Source organism: Muntiacus reevesi, chromosome 13 (genome assembly GCF_963930625.1).
Source record: "Muntiacus reevesi chromosome 13, mMunRee1.1, whole genome shotgun sequence".
NCBI classification, from domain to species: Eukaryota; Metazoa; Chordata; class Mammalia; order Artiodactyla; family Cervidae; genus Muntiacus; species Muntiacus reevesi.
Window position 1 is genome coordinate 43164100 of NC_089261.1, and position 24887 is coordinate 43188986.

The window sequence follows — 24887 nt, forward strand, 5'->3', positions numbered from 1 at the left end:
TTTTAATAAAAATTGGAATGATTTTAGCCATTAATTTTTTTAAGTTATAGAATTTATTTTTAATTTAAATTTATGTATATTTAATTGGAGGATAATCACTGTACAATATTGTGTTGGTTTCTGCCATGTATCAACATGAGTCAGCTATAGTTATACATATGTCCCCTCTCTGATTTATTTTTAATTGGAAGATAAATGCTTTACAGTTTAGTGTTGGTTTCTACTGCACAACAGCGTGAATCGGCTCTAAATACACGTATATTCTCTCCCGCTAGAGCCTCCCTCCCACCACCACCCTGTTCCAGCCCTCTAGGTCATCACAGAGTACAGAACTGGGCAGTTCTATGGCTGTTTCCTGCTAGCTATTTTACATGTGGTAGTGTATATATGTCAGTGTCACTCTCTCAATTTGCCCACCATCTCCTTCCTCCACTGTCTCTGCAAGTCCATTCTCTACATCTGTGTCTCTATCCCTGCCCTGCAAATAGGTTCATCAGTACCATTTTTTTCTAGATTCCACATATGTGTGTTAGTATATAACACTTGTGTCCTTCTTTCTGACTTAGTTCACTCTATATAACAGGCTCTAGATTCACCTATCTCACTACAGCTGACTCAAATTCATTCCTTTTTATGGCTGAGTAATATTAGCTGTATATAGGTACCACAATTTCTCTATCTATTCATCTGTTGATGGACATTTAGGTTGCTTCCATGTCCTGGTTATTATAAATACTGCTGCTATGAACATTGGGGTTCATATGTCTTTTTCAGGGTATATGCCTAGTTGTGGCATTGCTGGGTCATATGATAGTTTTATTCCTAGTTTATTTTTAAAGAAATCTCCATACTGTTTTCCATAGTGGCTGTATCAATTTACATTCCTACCAACAGTGCAAGAGGGTTCCATTTTCCTCACATCCTCTCCTTCATTTATTGTTTGTATATTTTTTGATGATTTCTTGATGATGGTCATTCTAACCAGAGTGAGGTGTTACCGCATGACAGTTTTGATTTGCGTTTCTCTAATAATGAGCTATGCTGATAGCCATTAATTTTTAAAAATACCTTTTTTTTTTTTTTTAGTATTCCTTTCTCTCCTCAATCAAGCCTGCTTGATTTAGTTATGAAACTTTGAAATTATTTTCATTTCTTTCCTAATCTTTTCTTCTCTAGTCTTTGTTTTAGAAAGTTATGACTATGTCTTCACATTCACTAACCCTTCCTTCGCAGTGTCTAAGCTACTGTCAGTTCCAACAGGTTTAATTTTCATTCCAGATATTGTAATAACTACCTATCAGTCCATATAAAAATTATTCCCAAAATTAGCATCTTAAAATAACATTTATTATCTCACAATTCCTATGGGTTAGGAATTTGAGAATGGCTTAACTGGGTGGTTCTGATTCAAGGTCTGTCACGAGATTGCAGTCAGGCAGTTAATAGGGGCTGCGGTCTCATCAGAAGGCTTGACCAGAGGGTGATCTGCTTCCAGCCTTACTCAACTGGCTGCTGACACTCAGTTCCAGACCACATGTGCCTCTCCACAGTGCTCTTTCATGACGTGGCTGCTGACTTCCCTGAGAGCAAGCTGTCTAGGATCGTAAGAGAGAATTGTGTACACAAGACAGACGCTGAAGTCCTTTTATAACCTATTATAGGAAGTGACATCCCGTTTCTCTACCAGATCGATCCTTTTGAAACTTTTAAAATCTCTCCTTGTGCTGAGTTCTGGAAATGCTTCCAGGCCAATACCCAGGGTAATTATGGACTCAGTTTGTTTCCCTTTTCTTATACTGGTGGTCCTCCATTTTCTGACAATGGTGGTTTCATATAATTTATTGTTTTTCTACTTGTTCATGGCAGGACCCATTGCAAATCCCACATAGAAGTCCCATAGTAATGACCTCTTCATAGGTAGAAGCAGAACTACCATCAGAGACTGCTCCATAATGTGAGGTCGTGCCATACCTCTGCTCAGCAACAGCAGCAGTTTGCCATTTCAGTTGTTGGTCTCCATCATTTCTCTCTCGGACCTCCCATGCGACAGTGCTCCTCTCATCTTCTCCATTAAGCTTCATTAGTTACACTACTCCCCAAATATAGTTAGCACTGTCTTGAGGTGAAGACTTTGTTTTTGTTGTTAGCACTGTCTAGAATACACATTCTGCAGATATATGTGGGACTGATTTCCTCATCTGAATTTAAATCTTTGCTTAAATGTTACTTGGGCTTACACATAGGCTTTTTCTTATTATGTCCTATAAGATAGCAAATCCCCTCTTGTTCATTCTTTGTTTTACTTACTCTAATGTATTTTTATTAATAACACTTATCCCTCCATGTTTTTCTGGAACTCTCTTCCTTTTTTGATGATCCAACAGATGTTTGCAATTTGATCTCTAGTTCCTCTGCCTCTTCTAAATCCAGCTTGAACATCTGGAAGTTCATGGTTCATGTATGGTTGAAGCCTGGCTTGGAGAATTTTGAGTATTAACTTGCTACATACAACTGTATGTAGTTTGAACATTCTTTGGCATTGCCTTTCTTTGGAATTGGAATGAAAACTGGCTTTTCTAGTCCTGTGGCTGCTGCTGAATTTTCCAAATTTGCTGGCATACTGAGTGCAGCACTTTAAGAGCATCATCTTTTACAATTTGAAATAGCTCAACTGAAATTCCATCACCTCCACTAGCTTTGTTTATAGTGATGCTTCCCAAGGCCCACTTGACTTCACATTTCAGGTCTGGCTCTAGGTGAGTAATCACACCATTGTGGTTTTCTGGGTCATGAGATTTTTTTTGTATAGTTCTTATATGTATTCTTTCCACTTCTTTTTAACATCTTCTGCTTCTGTTAAGTCCATGCCATTTCTGTCCTTTATTGAGCCCATCTTTTCATGAAATGTTCCCTGGTATCTCTAATTTTCTTGAAGGGATCTCTAGTCTTTCCCATTCTATTGTTTTCTTCTATTTCTTTGCATTGATCACTGAGGAAGGCTTTCTTATCTCTCCTTGCTTTTCTTTGGAACTCTGCATTCAGATGGGTTTATCTTTCCTTTTCTCCATTGCCTTTAGCTTCTCTTCTTTTCTAAGCTATTCGAAAGCCTCCTCAGACAGCCATTTTACCTTTTTGCATTTGTTTTTCTTGGGGATGATCTTGATCACTGCCTCCTGTACAATGTCATGAACCTCCATCCATAGTTCTTCAGGCAGTCTGCCTTATCAGATCTAATCCCTTGAATCTATTTCTCACTTTCACTGTATAATCTAAGGGATTTGATTTAGGTCATACCTGAATGGTCTAGTGGTTTTCCCTACTTTCTTCAATATAAGCCTGAATTTGACAATAAGGAGTTCATGATCTGAGCCACAGTCAGCTCCTGGTCTTGTTTTTGCTGAATGTATTGAACTTCTCCATCTTTGGCTGCAAAGAATACAATCAGTCTGATTTCAGTATTGACCATCTGGTGATGTCCATGTGTAGAGTCTTCTCTTGTGTTGTTGGAAGAGGATGTTTGCTATGACCAGTGTGTTCTCTTGGCAAAACTCTGTTAGCCTTTGCCCATATTTAAAGGCAGAGACATTACTTTGCTGACAAAGGTCTGTCTAGTCAAAGCTATGGTTTTTCCAGTAGTCATGTATGGATGTGAGAGTTGGACTATAAAGAAAGCTGAGCACTGAAGAATCAATGTTTCTGTACTGTGGTGTTGGAGAAAACTCTTGAGAGTCCCTTGGACAGCAAAGAGATCAAACCAGTCCATCCTAAAGGAAATCAGTCCTGAATATTCATTGGAAGGACTGATGCTGAAACTGAAACTCCAATACTTTGGCCCCTTGATGTGAAGAACTGACTCATTGGAAAAGACCCTGATGCTGAGCAAGATTGAAGGCAGGAGGAGAAGGGGATGACAGAGGATGAGATGGTTGGATGGCATCACTGACTAGATGGACATGAATTTGAGCAAGCTCTGGGAGTTGGTGATGGACAGGGATGCCTGCTGTGCTGCAGTTTATGGGGTCACAAAGAGTTGGATGTGACTGAACTGGACTGATCCCTGCATGGCATATTAAATATTTTCTATTGTATGTTTATTCCCCTTATGCAAATATAAGCTCTTAAGTGAGATATTCCCCAGAATCATGCCTGATACGGTAGAAACTAGACACATTTTTGTTAATTATTTGAATATGTAGCAGATAGGAATTTTGCTTTTATAATATGGGTAAAGAAGTATTGCATTTCTTTATTTAATTAAAACAGATATCTATTCCCAGACCACACCTACCTGGCTGACAGAATACTATCATGTTTCAAGGGTCTGCTCATCTTTCCTAGGTGTTTCAAGAGTTCTAGGAGTCTTGTTTAGTGTAAAATATTTATGGAAGGGTCTTCTATTCTTTCGTCTACATAGGCTACCATTAGCATTTTGATAGTACAAACCACAGTATTCCCTTGAACTCGTGACTCAGCTGCTTTGTATCCAAGCTTGGACACAGAAGTCTTTTTTTCTCTGTGGTCAGCCTCAAGTTCTATCCTACCCAGTCAAAGACTCTGTCACATCCCAGGAGCTCTGCATAGGAGTGGCATGGGTTTCCACCTCCACAGAAAATCCTCCAATTTCTAAACCTTTGTCTATAGTTCTCATTCAGAAAACTCTCTGATCGCTCCCTCTTTCCACAGATAGGCCACTTAAGTGTTTCAGAGTCTAGTCTTATCTACCATTACACATGCTCATACATGTATGCACACAACCAAATGCAAGTGATTCTTGGGAACTTTTATTTTAGGCCCTACAATGCAAGAATAAATAAGTTCAGAACTATACCACATACCCTGGCTATATTCTGGTTGATGGGGAAGGAAATTACCACATTAAACATATTTTTTTTTCTCTCACAGAGTGGACAAATCTAAATTAATGCACCAATAGAGTAATTATCCCAGAGATGAGTGAATGAATGATTAAAAGACTTCTTAGAACATGCCCACATCCTATCCAACTTTTATTGTTCTCTTGCTAAAACTTTCCAAAAGTTTTATAAAACTTTGCTTCTGCATGCCTTTCTTATTGCACTTTATCATTTTTGCATTTTGTGTTACATGTGCAAAGACGTATATATATACGTGTTTTGTATATGTCAGTTGTTGTACTTAGCCACTCAGTCATGTCCATCTCTTTGTGACCCCATGGACTGCAGCCTGCCAGACTCCTCTGTCCATGGGAATTCTCCAGGCAAGAAAAATTAGAGTGGGTTGCCATGCCCCATGCTGAGGAATCTTCCCAATCCAGGGATTGAACCCAGGTCTCCCATATTGCAGTAGGATTCTTTACCGCCTGAGCCATCAGGGAAGCCCATATATTCAGTTACCTGCCAACTAAACTGTGAGCGTCTTTGGGACATAATTTGTGCCTGACTTGCCTTTTTCCCACTACAGCATAAATATTTTGTTTCAGTAGGCCCTAGAAGTAATTTTAAATAAATGAAAATAATTTAATTAATGAAGATATAGTCCCAGTTTTAATGCAGGAGATATAATAAAGGTCATATTAAAGCTTAAGTCTGATTATAAGTTAATTGTTGCTGAAAATGCTTCCTTTAAACTTATGCAAATGTTTTTAAAGAGAACAGAGTTTCCTTTTCTTTCCACTAACAACATTCTCATAATGTTTTAAAAGAACACACCACCTTAAAAAAGTGAGCATTGTTTGTATTGACTATATATGGCCCTGTCCAAGTTAGGCTATATGATGATATTGGTCTTGTCACCTGTTCTGACCATGTATTTGCTGCACTGATCTGTCACCATTATCAATAAACAAACACAACCAAGGACAACACTACTAACGAGAGTAAACATTAATCATAAATTTTCTAGTAAATAATGAAACTTAATACCTTAACCTTGATAAGGTATATTAACTTATAAATAATATTCAAAATATATTTCTCTTTTAACTTTTTAAAAGTGAAGTTCATCCTGATCCTAACTCTTATTGTAGCATGCTGTGGATGTCCTGCATGCTGCTTTTTACCAAAGAGCTGTTTGGCTCCTTGTTTTCATTTTCTAATCCTGTAGGGATGTGACTCTTTGTTGTGTGTGTTCTCAGTGACTCAGTCATCTCCGACTCTTTGAGGCCCCTTGGGCTAGAGCCCGCTAGGCTCCTCTGTCCATGGAATTTTCCAGGCAGGAATACTGGAGGGGGTTGCCATTTCTTTCTCGAGGGCATCTTCCTGACCCAGGGATTGAACCTGTGTTGCTTTCATCTCCTACACTGGCAGGTGGATTCTTTACCAATAGTGTCATCTGGCTATTTGTTGGAGAGGGTCATAGTTCTTCCTGTCCAATGAAAACTTTGCTTGAGTATTTTTTTTTTCTTTTTTTACTGTGTGTTTCTAATAAAAATCAGTGCAGTAAAATTTCAAACAGATTTACAGAGAAATGGAATCTATTGGTTATATTGGTAAATATTTCTAATGATTAGAGTTTGAAATAAAGTTTTATTGTGACAGGATTACATGTAAATGGTTGTCAAGCTAGGATAAATTTTTTCAGGAGCTCCTGTAGGAAATTCTAAAAGAATTTTATTTCAAAAAATGAGAAAGAAAGCCGGATACCAGAGATCCTTTTGTTAGTGAATAGTTATCACAACAATTTAGAACTGTTAAAGAATGTTCAACATCAGACCTTGTGTCCATGATACATATGTATGGTTAAACCAGAGAGGTTTGATGTAAAAAAAGAATTCTACATTAAAGTCCAGTAATTTGGGACTTCCCGGGTGGCACAGTGAATAAGAATCTGCCTGCCAGTGCAGGGGACACAGGTTTGATCCCTGGTTCGGGAGGATTCTACATGCTATACACAGAGCAACTAAGCCCATGCGCCACACGTACTGGGCCTGCGCCCTAGGGCCCACGAACTGCAAGAACTGAGGTCATGGGCTGCAGCTGTTGAAGCCTGCATGCCTCGAGCCTGTGTGCTGCAAGAGAAGCCCACCTCAGTGAAGCCCACCTCATACATGGCAACAAAGAGCAGCCCCCGTTCACTGCAACTAGAGAAAGCCCGCACAAAGCAATGAAGAACCAGTGCAGCCAAAAAAAAAAAAAAGTCCAGTAGTTTGTATCAAAACTGGACCACATCCATTACTCTTGATTTTATTGAAGACCATGTGTAGACTCAGAAAGAAAAAACAAGTATGTAAATGCAAAAAAAGAACTTTCACCTAAAAGCCTAAAGTATTTTAAAGTTAGCTCATATTTTTGTTGTGATCTTGGAGTCTTTCAGAAATATTTTGCATTTTAAAGATAATTACAGGTTGGCTTCAGAAGAGTAAATAAGAGTGAATGGACATCATTTGCATTTGTGTGCAAATTATGACAATTCCATCTTTTTTTTTCCTCCTTAGTTATAAAGAATCGAAGTTTCAGTCTTGAATAGGCCTTCAGTATTGAGTGTATTCTGTCCAAATATGAAAACATGTCTCTGTTCTCTAAATATGTTTTCATAAAATTTTTTTACCATATCACAGCCTCACTCCAACTCATATTCACATGGGACAGAAAAATTAATGGGGTGCTTTGGAGTGACTTTTCTCATTCTCTGGGCTCCTGGCTTTATATAAACAGGATGCAAGACTTCTCGAAACTCATGACTTTCTATTTTTCAAAGATTAAAAGTTTTTAAATGATCACTTTATCTTCTACTTTTTTTTTCTGTAACAGAATTTTTTTTTATTATTCATCTGCCTTTTCTTTGTTTAAAATTTTGTGCTTTTAAATTTCTTTGCATTAATCTCAAGCTTTTCTCCTAAGATTTTCTAAGCAACATCAAAATGCAGGAAACAAATATTGACATAATTTTAATTATAATTGTTTATTGGCTATCCAAAGACTTGGAGACAGCCTTGAAAATTGTTTATAAAAATCCCCATGCCTATTTATAAAGATGAGGTATGATAAGGAACCCTGGAGAAAAAATGGCAACCCACTCTAGTATTCTTGCCTGGAGCAACCCATGGACAGAGGAGCCTGGCAGGCTATAGTCCATGGGGTCACAAAGAGTTGGACATGACTGAGCAACTAATACACAAGATAGGGAAATATTTGCACCAAAGGGAGCACTGTCAATTTTATTTTACAAACGCATATAAATAGTGTTAGATACTTTAATATATCTGTTATTGGTTAATGTACAAAAGTTCTTAGTATATGTTAAGTACCCTGTATCTAATAATCTATTCATATCTGTTGAATAACTACTATTTGCCAAGTACTTTATAAGTGTATTCTTACTTAGTTCCTTATAAAAACCTTATCAAAGGGATATTATCATTATCCCTATTTTATGGATGAGGAAACTGAGGCTCAAAGAAGTTATACAATTTGAGCATGGTCAAGTAACTGATTGGTAAATGTATTAAATAGAATATTAATGCCAGTGACTATGTATATAGTTTTCTGAAATTCACTGCTCAGAAACTGAACTTGTTCATTGTGAAAGAAAATTTTAAATACCAAGGTTTCTAGTTTTAGCAGACCTATATTATAACACCATCAGAGAGATTGACACATTTCAATTGCCTATAATGTGGGAGCTCATGATTATGAAGTAAATGAATTGACAAGTACCAGACTAGGTTCCACCACCAGTGCCAGCAGTCCTGCTGGGTCACTAAATTCCATCCCCATCCTGTGTCACCAGATGGCAACATTGTTTGTATTAATTTAATTGTTAGGGGTGAGGCTTTGAGTCTTGTGACTTTGACGATATCTAAACAATGACAGTGGCTCCAGTAATCTGCCAGTTAATTGGCACCCTTTCCTTAGTCCAATCCAGAAAGACTGGTCACAGGAATATTGGGGAAATGGGAACCACCTTCTGCCTTGTTTGCCCACGTGACTTTCACTATGATCCCATCTTCTTTACTTTACCCTCTTTGTTATGTCATTGCTCTATTTCCCCTTCTTCTCTCCCGTATGTAACAGAACAGAAAACCTTAACCTGCTTTCCTTTGAGCAGGGAGGATGGCGAGGGAGAGGAGAAAAAACCAACAGCCAATCCTTCTATACTAAAATTTGCTTCAGGGGTTGAGAGGGTTATGGGAGGGTTTTTCAGTTCTTAAAAATTAGGAAACAAAAAGTCTTCTTTTAATACAAAATACTGAATTTCAGGTTATCATGGCATTCACTAATACTTTTATTTTCCTTTATGTAGTCTTAATATGTTTTCAGCTTAACATATTGACAACCCTTAATTTATATTACCATTAAGCATTGCTGACTGGCTCACTTGAACAAGGGAAGGGGAGAAACTTGCTGTCTTGGAGAACATTTTATCCATTTCTTTTAACATTTAACTTCTAAAACATCTAGAACATTAATTACATTTGCAGTGAGGCAAACAGAAAGTGGTAGAAGGGCAGGCAAACCTCATACATTAGGTATTAGCTGGTGGCCTTTGAGAGTGCAGAGAATACACAATTATGCTGTACATTGCATATTACTTTTTCATTAATCCCTTTGAATGCCAATGAAGAACAGCTGATTGTAGCTCCTTTAAACTTTACCTCTTTTCCTCCTCCAGTTTGACCTCATACCTCAAGTCATAATGTATTTCACTGACTGTTATTGAGAAAGTATTTTAACTGGTAATTCCAATGGGATAGGTCACTTTCAGTGGCTCTCAATTATACCTCTTCAAACTAGTAATAGCATGGCATCACTGTGCCAATAGCTGAGGAAATAATGGAATTCTAAATAGTTATCCAACAGGTTGGTCTAGAAATAAAACTGTTTATCCAAAACCAAATCCATTCCAATTTAATGCAGGGTGATATACACCTTTATATATGTATCAGAAGTCTTTGTTAAAATGTGCAAATACACTTATGAATTTACATAACTCTGGCAGCTATCTGAGCTGAACCCTGCAAATTTGCTAGAATTATTTTAAAATAATTATTGTATACTCATAACTTAAGCCTTGGATGTTGGACTCTCACCATCAAGTAATTCCTGAAACAGCATTTAGAACCATTTTATCACAGTGTTTTTCTAGAACATTGTTTCTTACTGCTTTTTGCCACTAGATGGAAGAAGCAGGTTAACAAAATGATATTTTTGGTGTTTCATTCAACTCTACCCAGAAACAACCACAACACTGCGTTTAAAATAATGACAGTCTCAGCATTCTTTTTTATTTTTACTGAAGTATGTCTTTTCATATACATACTAGATCTAAAAACTGTATTTCTTTTGTATTTTTATAGGGATTAATTTTCTTTTTATTATTTTAAAGGGCTGAAATTTTCAAAAACAACCAAGAAGGAAAGCAACTACTACTGGAAGAGGAGAGGTAAGAATTATATAAAGATATTGGTATATAAAAAATAGATATGTGGTAAAGTAATTCTTCATGTGCTTTACTGTCCAATAAATAACAATCCTCATTCATGTAATTATTCTTTTATGCCACAAATGCTTACTGAGCAGTTGGCACATTGAAGACACTAAACGAAGTGCTGAGAAACGCACAAGGGATGACTTAAGTTCAGCAATTGCTTATAAAATTTTTACACTCTACAGGGGAGTTGAGCAAGATTCATTTATGCATCATTTAAAATAAGGTAAAAATGAATAAATACTAGAAATACGGGTGCAATATTTGGGACATAGAGGGAGTGTAGGTTTGGAGTGTCACTTTAATCTGAGGAGAGCAGGAATCACTTCATGAAGAAACTGGAATTAAGAGGCAGTTGATGTGGAAGGGGCTGAGAATGGTTTTCCTATGATAGAGGCAGAATGAACAAAGGCACAGAGCAGGAAATAGCAGTTTAAAACATGTATAATATATAGTGATGAAAGGGCAGTACACTTTAAAAAAGCAATTTAAATGTTTACATAGATAAGACATTGTAAAAGGTCATTTTTGAGCAAATGACAGATACAGGAAGGTGCTTAAGCACTGTGGAGGAGAGTAGGCATTCCGCACAAGTGAAGCTTCAGCTTAGAAACAGAAGATCGCTCAAGATGAAGTAGCCTGGTAATGAGAACACTAGCATCCATCTGATGCCAGTGTTTTATCCAATGTAGGTTTACTGTGCATGTGGGTCTGTAAATTGGTGGGAAGACTCCATGAGAGAATGATGAATTCTGACGTATGAGGGCAACTTTCTGCGGCTTCTATTGTTCTTCACCACTCTACACATGTTAGAAAGGAGACCAAGGTGGTAAACAGTGTCATTTGACTCCAAAAAATAGTATTTAATGTTTGGAATAACACATAGTACTCCCTACCTTCATACCTAGTGTCTACCAATGTGAATGATCAAAGATTTCTATTCCAGCTGTCGAAGGCAATGAGCTTGAACCCTGATGTTATGAGTGGCTATAAAATTATCTAGCTTTTATATCCAACCACAGAGTTTGATTTTATGACCTCCTGTGGAACTGTAGCCACAGGTTAACTAAAGATTATGAAGTAATATTTCCTTTTTATGGTTTTGAATTCACTGCCTTGTAATTTCAGAGATCACCTTATCCTACTCTAGGACAAGCTTCATGGTGTTATAATTTTGTACAGCTCAATGAGGCTCGTGTAACTGTTTTCTTTTCCAAATTCAGATTCTATATTATTCCTATAATATTATTTGCATCTACTTCATCACTATTTTAATTGCTAGAAATGTAAATAGGAGACCTTAATATAGGTTTTAGCTTATATTTCCTATTTTGTCTATTTCTTATTTATAAGTAAGGTATAATTAAAACTTAAAATTAAATATTGTTTTTTATCTTGATGGGAGTAAAAATGCTAAGCATTAAGTCTTATTTAAATATGGTAAGTGTGTGATAGTACTTAGGATTACTAAATTACCTGGTATGTAATATACATATACACTTTTATATATTTATATTTCAGATGAATAAATTCAGATTATAAACAACCTCACCATTTTATTCCACAAAGCAATATTTTGGTAATAGCTAAATATATTAATATTTCCCCAAATTCAAAATAGTAGCCTTGGTTATTTTAACACACATATAAAATATTAGCTTTGTTTATATCTTATTAAATAAAGCTGATAATTTTATTTTATTGATACTTAATGTGCTTTATGAAATATAAACTGATTCCCCTGCAAAGAGAATGACGTGAGTTTGATTTTATGACTTTTTTGCCCCTCTACAATTAAATCTTAAAAAAATTATAACTCAGTAGTAATATTGGATCTGAAAAAATAGAACTTCGAAAGTACTTATTAGAGGAATAAAAAATGGCTGTAGAAGCCTACATAAATTATTGGCTTTCTTTTAGGGCTGTGTCTACATAGACAAGGTAGAGAATAGAGGTACTTATCTGAAAAGAGCTGGGCAAAAATTTTAAGCCCTGTAATTGAAGCAATGATACAGTAAGGAGTTTGCAGCCTGGTTATCCAGACTGTGTACTTATATTGATTTCATTGGCTCACCATAATTGCGTTTAACTCTCTGTAACTCTTTACCCTTATAGATATCTGACAAGAGAAGTTTATATGGCTCAATGAAACATGCCTCTTAAAAGTGTCATTTGTTCTTTATTAACTTTTAGAAGTTTATTTCTTCCAGTTTAGAATAATGTAGTTTTGCCTTTCAGGAGTCATAGCATTTTTGGCCAAATTACATCTCTTTGTTGCTACAGGTAATATAATATTCCTTTGTGGAAATCTGATTAAAACAAAACTCATCAGTCCAAATTCTGTTCTTTGTAGTGCTGGCATCAAATGGGAATTTCATAAATTCAATAGAAAGAAGACTTTAAACAATTGAGAATTTGGTAAACATCAAGCTATTTTAGGAAGGGAGCTACGTTATAATTATATCAGCAGTTGAGCGTCAGGTACCTCTAACTGTAGTGTATGGTGTTGTGTTGTTTTGTTTTTGCATTTAAGTTTTTCTGTATATACAAAGTGGGTCTAACAAAATAGATATCTCACTTCAAAAGTTTCATACCAGAGAACGTTCCAATACTAGAGTAAAAAATATGTGCTTCTTATTCACACATATTCATTTTATTTTGTCCCATAAATTTTCTTGTTGGCATTTGATATTTGTAAACTATGTAACAAAACAACTAAAAGTTCCTACAAAATTATGATTATTTTGAAATTTTGAATTTTTACTAAAGCTGATATTTTTTACTGAAATTTCCAAGTTGCCAGAATGCCTTTGACCATTTTGGGATATTGCAAAGAACATTGTTTATAAGAAAAGAAAAAAAGAAACCTCAACATAGTATGTTTAAAATTTCTTTTTTTAAGCAAAAGTAGCTCAGAGATAGACGTAGTTTGAGAATATTTAGGAGCAGAATAACAATAACATAACTGAATATATGGAGTTTTAAACTTCTGTGCAGTTAAATTTCTTTTTCTTTTATGATGGGATAGTTTTCTAAATTGTTATTTAAACCTATAGCATTCAATTCTTACATTAATTTATGCCTGGGTCAAAATTTTGCTTTCTTTCCTTCCATCAGAATCACTTTGGCTAATTTTCTTTACATAATGAGGAATGAATAATTGAGAAGGTCTGAGTGTATCTAACACTAGGAGATTCAAGAAGTATTATGTTGTAGAGAGGAAATAAAGAGTCCCGTTACTGAATTGAGTTCAATTCTATTCTTTAAGATCCTTTTCTCTTACAGACATTTCACAAAATCATTTGAAATAAAGACTGTAACTTTGAAAACAGACTTACCAGTGTAGTTAGGGGAAATTGGAATAGAAAAATGAATTCTGAATAAGGCTTCAGATTTCTTAAAAGTATTTTTGTTCTTCTATATATTCTTCAGAGTGATTCTTCTGAAACACAAACCTTGTCAGTAAATTCTCTGCTTAGAATGTACCATTGGTTTGCGATGGCTTCAGCATAAACTCTAATGTTAGCCCCCAGGATCTGCACCCACTTCTATCAGCATCATTTCTCTCACTGTATCCCCCTACCACCCACCATGCACCTTACATTCCTTTTATATCTCATCTCTCATCTTCTTTCAGCTTTCACAGTGCTCTGTGCTTTCATTCAAAGATTTTTCTCCATTCATAATCACCCTTGCAGCCTTTCCTTTTCTGTTCCTACATGTCTTTCGGTTGTATTAATAACGTCTGTGAACTTTGCTGGCACTCTTGACTCTTTCAGCTCCCACAGTCAGAACTAGAGGCTCTCTACTCTCTGCTCCCATATTTCTGTTATAGCACCTTCACAGTTTTGTGTGTTGTTCACAGGTCTCTTTCCCACTAGATTGTGAGTTACCTATGGGCAAGGAAAGTGTCTTATTTTTGTAGTTCTAACATCAGCACAGAAAAGCAGATGGTGTTTACACAAGAAATGTTTGTATTATTAATTGATTAATACTTAATAAACATTTAATGTATACCCAAGTAAGAGGAACACCCTCAGATATTTTGGGGGGATACATATATTATTGGAGAAGGAAATGACAACTCACTCCAGAATTCTTGCTTGGAGAATCCCATAGACAGAGGAGCCTGACAGGCTATAGCCCATAGGGTTGCAAAAGTCAGATATGACTTAGTGACTAAACCACAACCACATATATTATACACATAGTATACATTTATTATAGTATAATAAATGCTGACTAATTAATGTCATTATTTTCTGTTCTCAAAAATCTTGAAGAAGACAAAACAAACATCCAGAATAAACTATCCAAGATAGTTATATTCAACATGTATATTTTCCTTTCTTGTGCAGCTCAAGCCTTAGGAGGCATTTTCTGACTACCCCAACCTATATTTATCTCCGTGTTTCCATTACTTTTTATCTCATTCAGTCAGGTTCTGAATGTATGCTTCATTGAACTGTTCATTGGGTTTTAGATGTGCATTTTGTATTTCTTTGTGATTATAAAGATTATATGTTCTTTTAGGTCAGGGGTTACATCTGCTACTTTGAATTTTTTTTTCCTGCAGAATCTAGTGAGAAGCTGCACACACAATATGTTCTCAAAAATTATTTATGGAATGCATAAGGGTTCAGAATGAGCCTCAGAATGTGTCACTTTTGTATGGAGATTGTTTTGAGCTGGGGGCAGTTGAATCTCTGTAGGTTCAAGAGAAACTACTGCCTTTCCTTTAACTACCTATAAGAATTTGAATTAGGAATTTTTCATAGAAAAGAGTTTTTACCAGAGGTAAATTTTATCTAAGTGGCTTTATCTATATGGCAGGGTAAAGATCTAATTATCAAACTTCTGCTTATCCTCTTATTGTCCTGTGAATAACCCTGCTATCCTTGGAAGCCCCAAGCTCCTATCCCAGTCTTCAGGTGAGGATGCATCTGTACCTCATTTCACCTTCAGTCTTTGAACCTCTCATGTATGAGGAGTTCCCATATGTACAAAATTTAATTTGTTTTTCTCCTATTAATTTGTCTCATGGCAATTTAATTCTTAGACCAATAAGAAGAACCTAGAAGGGTAAAGGGAAGTTTTCTTCTTCCCCAACAAATGAATAAAAGCGAATTCACATGTTTAAACATTGTAAATGCTACATAAATAAAGGTGCCTGTGTGTTGAGTCACAAAAAGCAATTCCTCAAAGTATTTTTCTGTACAAATTTTGCTGTGGGTGAATACCACACAAAAATATTTTACTACAATTAGTATAATTCCTTAAAATGTAATGGGGGTGTTGATCGCCTTGAGGTTATTGGTAAAAATAATGTTATTTCATTTTAATTTGATAAAGACCAAGGAGGCTAGAGAGACATTGCTTTACTTACATCACGGGATTTGGTCTTCTGTCTTGTTTTGACAGTGGGAATATGGAATTACCACAAAGTGGCACAATTTCCCCAGTGCTGCAGTTTCCCTGTGACTCTCAAGTTTAAGTCCAAGACTTGCTGAGGGACCTGAATGTTCCTTTCTTTGATGATTCCCCCCAGCACCACCAGGTGAAGCTGGACAACCTTTTGATGGACTCTGGGAGTCTGAAGGTGAAAAATTTTCTATTTTGAGTGCCAAAGCTGAGAGAAATAGAGAGCACGTGGTGTGACATATGAGAGTGCTCTCTTACAAGTATCTGTTAATCCTCTCAGAGTTTCCGAAGACCTGATGCTGTTCATCCTGAGTATCTGAAAGTTCAGTGACATGGAAAGCTGGAGTCAAAAATTGTGTGACCTAGAATTGAAATTTTTTGAGTACAGTCTGTATCTGATAGGCACTTAAGAAAATTATTTCTGAAACAGTACTAACAATTCACGTGAAAACGTTAGTTTAAGAAGTAAATATAGATAATTGATTTGTTCGGCTGTTGAGTGGCATTTGTAAAGCAGGCATCCTTAAATTTAGTTGACAGTGTTTAAGGTTCGTTGTTGCTGCTGCTGTTTAGTCACTAAATTGTGTCCCACTCTTTGCAACCCTATGGATTGTAACCTGCCAGGCTCCTCTGGCCATGGGATTATCCTGGCAAGAATGCTGGAGTGGGTTGCCATTTCCCCCTCCAGAGGATCTTTCCAACCCAGGGATTGATCCCGTGTCCCCTGCTTGGCAGTCTAATTATTTACCACTGAGCCACCTGGGAATCTTTTTTTAAGTTCTAAGAACTATGAAATTGTACCTTTAAAAAATTTTAGTAGTATTGTTACTCTTATTTCTAAAAAATGTAGCTGTATATTTTGAGAAAGATTTTTCTTCCAGATATTTTATGTTTTTTTAAATTTATACATTTCATTGGATAAGTTATGGAAAAACAAAGTGATTTTTCATTGAATCATAGTGTATTGGAACTCTGCCTGTAGGAATCTAAAAGTCTGACTACTCTTGAACATATCTGTGTCTACATCTGAGGTCTCTTGACTCCAAGTCTGGAACTTTCTGAGATATGCTATTGTCCTGTTTAAAAAATTCATTTCTTCAACTATTTAGAATTTAAAAGGGTAGAGATTCTCTGGAATCTGTCTTGAAACCATATTTACAACTTTGTTGTGAACATGGAAACCTGAATATGTCCTTTCTTTACCCCAGACTTCCCATGCCTAAATCTGAACTTGTCCAGATTTGATCATCCTCATACACAATCACTTTTATTTCTGACTTTCCAGTTTGTGTTACTCTCCAAGTTACCAGCCTTGAGATCCTGATGTCATTATCATTGACCTCTTCATTTTTTATCCCACAAACAGTTATCAAATCCTATAATCATTTTTTGGGGGTGTCCCTGAAATACTTTCTTTCATTCCCTCAGCATGACTTCTTGAGGACTGTCTGGACTGTTACAGTCTGCTTTCCACTGGTGTTTCTGCTCCTAGGGTCTCTCTGATCCTGCTTATCCCACATACAATGACCCAGCTGGTGATCCTAAAACACCACTTTGATTGTGTTACTCTATTTTTTTTTTAAGATTAATAGCTCCATTTTCTTGCAAAGTTAAGCCCAAAATTGTTAGACTGCTACTCAAGGCCTTTGATTAGCTGCTCTGCAAACTGTTCAGTTACTATTCTTCCAGAAACCTCTGCCTCAATCAAGCAGATCTGCTTATTTTAACTTAAATAAGTTGAACCTTTGAAAACATAGAATTTTCCTTTCTTTCTGCTTACCCAAATATTTCCTTTTCAGCCCTACCAAAATATCACCTCCTCTGTGAAGCCTTCTAAGATAATCCCATTCATGGTGATTACTCTACCTTTTGAATTCCCATAATGTATTTTGCTGTGCCATTCATTTAGAAATTTATTATATACTGCTTCATGGCATTTACATAACCCCAAATTGAATTTTGAATTTTCTCTAATGTTTTTTACTGCTGTTTAAATTCTTAGATAATGTCTTGTTTCCCTTGTCATATTTAAAACAAATAAAAAAATAAAAAGGAAAGAATGTGTATTTTCTGCCCCCTGAGTGGATTTACTGTACAGCTAATGAAATTTTAGCACCTTACTTACATGGATCTCTTCTAAGATTCCATGTCTAGTTTTGTTTTCATAATTTTGAATTTTTTTTCAGATTATATACATTTCTAGCTCCATAAACCTTGGGTCTAACTCTGAATGGGAATGCTGTTGTTGTTGTTGTCCAGTTGCAAAGTCATATCTGACTCTTTGCGACCCCATGGACTATAACACGGCAGGCTCCTCTGTCCTCTACTCTCTTCCAGAGTTTGCTCAAATTCATGTCCATTGAGTTAGTGATGCCATCCAACCATCTCATCCTCTGTCACCTTCTTCTCCTTTTGTCTTCAGTCTTTCCCAGCATCAGGGTCTTTTCTAATGTGTCAACTCTTTGTATTAGGTTTCTAAGCAGAATGGCAGCTAACAGTTAATATTCATTTTGGGCTCCCCTGGTGACTTAGTTGGTAAAGAACCTGCCAGCCAATGCAGGAGACATGAGTTCGATCCCTGGGTAGGTAAGGTCCCCTGAGAAGGGCATGGCAACCTACTCTAGTATTCTTGCCTAGAGAATCCTATGAACAGAGGAGCCTGGCAGGCTACAGTTCATGGTGTCACAAAAGAGTCAGACATGACTTGCCAGTAACCAAAAATCAACCAACAATATTAATTTTGTGCTAATGTTGAAACACTGTTTTGCTATCGTATTTCTATTTAGCTACAAATAGAAAGAACTCCCCTCCTCTGTTCCACTCAAACTGCATTATAATAAATTAATTTCCAAATTTGCAAGAACAAAGAATAGGGAAATTAAGCAGAAGCAAGTGCACGCAGGGTAGGAGAAGATACATCTCTCCAAGCAACTTCCTTTGGCCCCTGAAGTCTTGGCAGTGACACCGTCCCAGCAGGGGGTAAGTCATGAAGGCCCTGAGAAGATGAATGATTTTGTTATGCTCTGGTCTTTTATGATTAGGATTTATGTTAGCCCTCAAGAGCTGATACTAGAAATGTGAAAGTCACTCAGTCACGTCCAACTCTTTGTGACCCCATGGACTATAGCCCCCCAGGCTCCTCTGTTCATGGGATTCTCCAGTCAAGAGTACTGGAGTGGGTTGCCATTCTCTTCTCCAGGGGATATTCCTGACCCAGGGATTGAACCCTTGTCTCCTGCGTTGCAGGCAGATTCTTTACTGTCTGAGCCACCAGGGAAGCATATACTAGTAGTAATGTGTCTTTAACTAGAAATATTTGGAGACATCTGAATTCTCCTACTTCTCAAGTCTCATGTGGCATCAGAAGGTCGCAGCCTTATTGGGGTGGAGGTGGAAGATTGGAGACACTCCAGTGTACAGGATGCCCTGAGCAGAATCTCTTTGCCCCATTTGACAGCATTCTGACAAGCACTTTTGCAAGTATCGATCCATTTAATCCTCACTGCAGTCCTGTGAGACAGTTATGATTACTATCACTATTTTACAAGTGAGGAAAGTAGAGGCTCAGAGAAGTTCATTATCTTGCCTGTGATCACTCTGGGCATAAGAAATGGATCTGGTACTCAAAAGGCCAGGTTATCTGATTTTAGAACTAGACTTTTTAGCATTCCTTACTAGATTGATTATAGTAGATGTATTAGTTTGTATTTATACAAATTCTTTTTGAAATTCTCTTTTTATTTACTTACATCCCTCAAGTCTGTTCACTGATATTAATTTTGAAAAATAGCTGAGGGGCAAGAAAAAGGTTCCAGTGAGATAAGTTTGGAAAACACTGCAAACTCTATTGGCCCCTTGGAGAGTTACTATGAATATTAGCATATTAGTAATTCCCAAATCCTTCAGAAGATAAATCTGTTTCATATTATTAACCTGACATACTCACACATGTTTTCTACTCATATATATATATAAATGTATGTATATACATAAATATATATGATATATATACTAATCATAACAATGGCAACTACTATTTATTGAGTACCTACTATGTCCTTGACACTATCCTAAAAGTTTCATGTATTAGTCCTATGACATAGACACTGTCTTTACCTCTGTTTGACAGAGTAGGAAACTGAAGCATAAGGCATTTGACAGATTTGTCCAAGGTCGCAAAAGCGGTTTAGGTGCCATTTGAAGTCAAATACTGTTCTGAACTTGTGCTTACTCACTCAGTCGTGTCCAGCTCTTTGCAACCCTGTAGACTATAGTCCATCAAGCTCCTCTGTCCGTGGGATTTTTCAGGCAGGAATGCTGAAGTGGGTTGCCATTTCCAGCTCTAGGGAATCTTCCTAACACAGGGATCAAACCCACATCTCCTGTGTATCCTGCGTTTCAGGCAGGTTCTTTACCTGCTGAGCCATCAGGGAAGCCCACATTTAATACCTACCATCTGAGGCCACAAAGAATTGGACACAACCGAGTGACTAATACTTTCACTTCCATCTGTAGAAATGCTATGGAGTCAGTTTTTCAGTGAAATCACCTTGGGAAACAGTTGAAAAACAGTATTTTGTATGGACAAAAGATAAATTACTTTAACATTTATGTTCACAGGTCTTGAGAATGTTGCACTGAATTTTCTAAAATAGTTTACAATAATGTTGAATATAAACTTTAATTTTATAAAGTACTAGATGTCCATTCTTCAGGATGTGATTCTTTATAAATGTTTACTTTCTTGACTCTTCTTGGATTAAATTTCTCAATATAATGATTGCTTTTTTTTTTTTTTGCAGTTGTTGAATTGTTTTTTTGAACAGCAAGGTTAAACAGTACCTAGAGGTGGAATTCTGCCTATAAGTTCTCACACAGGCTGATTGCTGCTTTAGGTTAGCTTTCCAAATAGTTTTTAAAAATCACTAATGTCTCAAACATTCTATTTAGTTTGCAAACTGTGTATGTGTCCCAGCCATATTTGTTATTGTAGACACCATACCAAGTTAGAAGCACTAAAGTAGACTCACAGGTCTACTTTGTGAAGACTTTGTGAAACTAGACTCACAGGTCTCAAAATTATAGAGAGCTTCTGGTATACTTAGGATACCCAATTTTTTAGGGTATTTATGACCCTAATTCAACTCTGCTAAGTAAGTTCTGTATACACACACATACCTTGCACTTTATAGACTTCATCTTTAAGTTAACAAGCAAAGTTTAGAAGATAATTTCCTAATGAGATGAGCTCTGAATTCCAAAGTATTTGTTTTAAACTTTTAAAATTTAAAGCCATCTATTTAACTCCATCCAGGGCATTACCATTTCTACATAAAGTCTATACAAGAGTATAGGGGTTCTTCTGGCCCTTACTATACTGGACAAACAATGTTGATATCTGTAAAGATGCTCAGTCAAGCAGTATGGTTTAAGAGATGCATTACATGGAGATAACTTTAAAGAAAGAAAGAATTCTTTAGATAGTCATTTTGGATTGTAAAATATAATTTTACTACACTTAAAAAACACTTAACCACATTTAGTCTATTTGAATAACTTAACATTCTGCCTGGTAAAAAGACTGTACTGGACTTTTCTCTATGGCAGCCAGTCATCTAAGGATGTACTTCACCTCTTCAGAGTAACCTCATCCACAGATTTTTCTCTTTCTTTTGGTAAAAGTTGTTCCTTAAAGTGCTTATTCATTTCTGTCCTCTGATTTCAAGTCTTGTTTTATGATTTTCTTAGTTGTAACAAGTTAGCAAATTCAGTTAGGGTTGGCTGAGTCACTGAACCTGTAATTTTTTTTTTTTAATCACATTTTGTGTGTCTTTCTCATTTGATAATAAAAAGAAAGCATATACATTGTAAAACACTTAGGAAATAATATAAAGCACATACACAAATAAACTGTAATACTGCTACCCAGATAAAGTCACTGTTCACCTTTGGATGTATATAATCAGATATATAAGTAGCTAAATATTACCAGCAGGTTGTTTTTTCTTGTTTTTGCTTTGTTTGGAGGATCTTTGCTTATAGTGTGTTTTTACAATTTTGTATTTAACTGTTTATATTCAGAAAGCTTCTCATAGTCACAGTACATGCCTGGTCTTCTAAATACTTGAGCATGATTTCTCTAGAGTCATAGTGCAGAATTTTTTTTGAACCTATTATCATATTGTCATAGAAAATCAGCAGAAGCAGTCAGCATTAGATTCTTTCTGTCTCAAGTCCTATATGCCCAGTCAGGTAATTTGCTCTCCATTGCCTCCTTTTCCTTAGAGGAAAATGGGCAAGCAGCAGAGGGAGCCTACTCTACTAGAGGGAACCTGCCATGCTACTCTTGGCTTTAGCATCACTAACATTGCTAAAATGCTTCATCAGTTTGGATGTGTGCACCTTAACTTTTGTGCATCTGGCGGGCAGTTCTGTTCCTTATTTTTTTCATTGAAGCAAAGTATGAGATGATGAAATAAGCCAATCAATGAGGCATTTTAAAGCACTGTATTGTTGTTTCCAAGTCATGCTGGTGAAACCTAAGATCTGCCAATTGCCACATCAGTTGTTATAGACAATAACAGCAACAATAATGACTAACAAAAATATAATGCGTTGTGTCAGATACTATCTTGAGCACTTTTCACATGCTAAATCCTTTAGCCATACCATAATCCATTTTACAGGTGAGGAAAGTGAAAGTGAAAGTCACTCAGTAGTGTCCGACTCTGTGACCCCATGGACTATACAGTCCGTGGAATTCTCCAGGCCAGAATACTGGAGTGGGTAGGGTAGCCTTTCCTTCCCCAGAGGATTTTCCCAACCCAGGGATCTAACCCCAGTCTTCCGCATTGCGGGCAGATTCTTTACCAGCTGAACCACAAAGGAAGCCACGTATCTATTGAATAACTTGACCAAGGTTTCACAGCTAGTAAGTAACAGAGGCTGTACTTGAATCTGAGCAGTCTGGTTTGAAAGTCCTTGCTCTTTAATCCCAATGCTGCTTCTGTTGATAACTTAAAAATTATATTAACTTGAGTTGCTGAGATAATTTCTTCAAAATGAATCACTTATTTTCTTCACTCTTATTGTGTGGACATTTGCAGTGAGAATAGTTTCAATGAGTAAAACCCATATGTTTTGCAGTTTTAATCATATAAATGCATAAAATATTAAAAACAGAAAACAAAAAAAAAATTATGCCCAATGTTGAAAATCTTGAGTATTTATAAGACTTTATATATTTTGATTAATAATTTATACTGTGCCTGTAGATATTCTGTGACTAAGTAAATTGAAAGTTTCCTGTTCAGCAAAATTCTTTTATGTACAAGTGAAAGAAATACAACTCAAGAAAATTTGAGCAGAAAGGAAGAATTGTTGACTCAGATACTTCAGAAGATTAGAGGTGAACTAGCTGGCTTGTTTCAGTTTGCCTCAATCCAAAGATTAGAGTGATGTCAAAGAGTATTTCTGTTTTGCAGTTTTCTCTTCCTACACCTTCATGTCCTACCCACCACCAGCCCTTTCCATTCATCTCGAAATCCCTTCCACATCTGTGTGTATCTGTCTCATTCTTTCATCCTGTAGAGAGGGGCTTCCTTTATGAGATGGTGTTGAGGGAGGTGACTCAGGTAGTTGGAAATCTGCAGCAGTTCTAACTTGGCCAACTTAAAGGAAGCAGATTTCTTCTTCTCACTGCAGTCTGTAAGGAGGCTGTGATACTGTCATTGCCAGCCCTGCCGGAACCACATAATTCAAGGTGTAAGGAATAGTTCTTCAAAAGCAAAGAAGGTTCTGGGGGAAATGGAGAAGGAAAATTTGGCAGAGTTGATTGGTGACTGTTTTATCTACACATCTCCAGCACAGTCATTATACAGTCCTCAAATATAAATCCTTATGAATTATTCAAATTATTCATGTTTTCTTTCTTTTTTTTCCCCACCTGGAACACTACCTTTTGGCAAATTTTCTGGAGTGCTGAATGGAGAAACAAATATACATAAGCTATTTTGCCATATATCATGAACTACTAAAGTATGTTGTTGGGAAATAAGATTGAAATTATCATCATTTTCTTCTGTTGAAAGAATATGTCTTATGTAATCCCAAGATTAATTAAAAAAAAACAAGAATCACTTTGGATTTTCAAGTTTTTATGTGTTAAAACTTCTGGTGCACTGGGAAGACCCAGAGGAATCGGGTGGAGAGGGAGGTGGGAGGGGGGATCGGGATGGGGAATACATGTAACTCTGAATTTTTTTTTTAACAGGTATGCTTTGTTAACTTACCACACTTACTGCCACTTAAAAGATTTTATTATTCAGATTTTATAAAGGTAGACATTTTATTCTAAGTAGTTATTGCCTATGTTGTCTTTGTAAGGCAGCATCTTGGAAGGAGCTAGATTGCCTTGAAATACTAGAAGTCCTGCTTCATTTAATCTTAATATAGCATTCGTCCATGTAGTTTATAATTCTTGAAATGAAATAATAAAGAAAATAAAATTTTTTACTATAAAATATGTCTTTATTGCTGGTTAATTTATTTTAAAAAACACTTTTTCTTAATACCTACTGTGTTTCAAGCATTGTTTTAGGCACTGGAGATACAGTAATGAAAAAATAGGCAAATCTTTCCTCATAGAATGTTTGTTCAATGAATTATAGTACATAGGTTATAATATGAATGGTTGTATTATTGACATCATTTTATAGGTACTGGGGAGAAGGCAACGGAAACCCACACCAGTACTCTTGCCTGGAAAATCCCACGGACGGAGGAGTCTGGTGGGCTGCAGTCCATGGGGTTGCTAAGATTTGGACATGACTGAGCGACTTCACTTTCACTCTTCATTTTCATGCATTGGAGAAGGAAATGGCAACCCACTCCAGTGTTCTTGCCTGGAGAATCCCAGGGACAGGGAGCCTGGTGGGCTGCCGTCTATGGGTTCCCACAGAGTCGAACACGACTGAATTGACTTAGCAGCAGCAGCAGCAACAGCAGCATAGGTACTGTGAACAATAGCCACAGGACTGGAAAAAGTTTTCGTTCCAGTCCTA

At 36.5% G+C, this 24887-nt stretch overlaps 1 protein-coding gene across 2 annotated transcripts in view; it reads left to right on the top strand.

Moving 5' to 3' along the window:
* The window catches only part of C13H4orf33 (chromosome 13 C4orf33 homolog), a 380208-nt gene that overhangs the window by 42947 nt on the left and 312374 nt on the right, over positions 1-24887 (top strand). Inside the window, exons 7-8 of one of the 2 annotated variants that reach the window (XR_010658837.1) lie at positions 10303-10359; positions 15826-16009. The gene's annotated coding sequence lies outside the window, so the exon portion shown is untranslated. Of the gene's footprint in view, positions 1-10302; positions 10360-15825; positions 16010-24887 lie in introns of those variants that run through there. The other variant, XR_010658836.1, reaches the window with a different exon arrangement.